Source organism: Sapajus apella, unplaced genomic scaffold (assembly GCF_009761245.1).
Source record: "Sapajus apella isolate SASKATOON/1434 unplaced genomic scaffold, GSC_monkey_1.0 scaffold71, whole genome shotgun sequence".
NCBI classification, from domain to species: Eukaryota; Metazoa; Chordata; class Mammalia; order Primates; family Cebidae; genus Sapajus; species Sapajus apella.
The window spans coordinates 8,120,720-8,122,240 of NW_022437011.1; positions in this window are offsets into that span (position 1 = coordinate 8,120,720).

The window sequence follows — 1,521 nt, forward strand, 5'->3', positions numbered from 1 at the left end:
TCCTGAGTAGCTGGGATTACAGGCACGCACCACCATGCCCAGCTAATGTTTTGTATTTTTAGTAGAGACGGGGTTTCACCATGTTGACCAGGATGGTCTCGATCTCTTGACCTCGTGATCCACCCGCCTCGGACTCCCAAAGTGCTGGGATTACAGGCTTGAGCCACCGTGCCCGGCCAACTAAATGTATATTTTTTGAGACAGAGTCTCACTCTGTCACCCAGGCTGGAGTGCAGTGGTATAGTCTCAGCTCACTGCAACCTGCACCTCCCGGGCTCAAGCGATCCTCCCACCTCAGCCTCCTGAATAGCTGGGCCTACAGACATGTGCCACTGTGCCTGGCTAATGTCTTAAATTTTCTGTAGAGATGGAGGTCTCGCTATATTGCCCAGGCTGGTCTCAAACTCTTGACCTCAGGTGATCCACCCTCCTTGACCTCCCAAAGTGCTGGGATTACAGGCATGAGTCACTGCATCTGGCCTGGAGAAGCAGTTTTTAGATCCAAAGATTTCTGTTCAATGTTGCCTTCCTGCTGAATAAATACCAGTCAGTGCAAGGGCATCAGTGTTGAGCACAACCCCTACACAGCCTCATACTGAGGTCTCTAGGCTGGGGTTTTAGTGCCTGCTCTTTATCTCTCAAGTCCAAGCAACCTTATGGCCCCAGATTCTCAAGAACTTACCATTGAGGCTCTTATAGATTTAACACCCAAAACAATAAAAAAGCAGTGCCAACTCTGGAAAGGCATACTTTTTTTTTTTTTTTTGACAGGGTCTTGCTATTATCCAGGCTAGAGTACAGTGGCTAGATCATAGCTCAATGCAACCTCAACCTCCTGGGCTCAAGCCATTCTCCTGCCTGAGCCCCCCAAGTAGCTACAAGTACACACCACCATGCCCAGCTAAGTTTATTCTTTTTTCTTTTCAAATGGAGTCTCTGTCACCCAGGCTGGAGTGCAATGGCCTGGTCTCGGCTCACTGCAACCTCTGCCTTCCAGGTTCAAGCAATTCTCCTGCCTCACTCTCCCGAATAGCTGGGATTACAGACATGGGACACCATACGTGGCTAATTTTAAAAATATTTTTAGTAGGGACAGAGTTTCATTATGGTGGCCAGGCTGGTTTTGAACTCCTGACCTTGTGATCCACCTGCCTCAGCCTCCCAAAGTGCTGGGATTACAGGCGTCAGCCACTGTGCCTGGCCCCAGCTAAGTTTATTCTTATTCTATAGAGATGCTATGTTGTCCAGGCTGGTCTTAAACTCCTGGTCTCAAGGGATCCTCCCACTTTGGCCTCTTAAAGTGCTAGGATCACAGGCGTGAGCCACTGCACCTGCCTTGGCACACTGTTCTTTGATGAAGGTTTGGTAACAGCAAAATCCATGAAGTGGATAGGCTCTGGAGCCATACTATCTTGGGTCAAATCCCTACTCCACCATAAGTTAGCTTTGTGATCTTAAACAAGTTACTTGGCTGGGTGCAGTGGCTCATGCCTGTAATCTCAACACTTTGGGAGGTCAAGG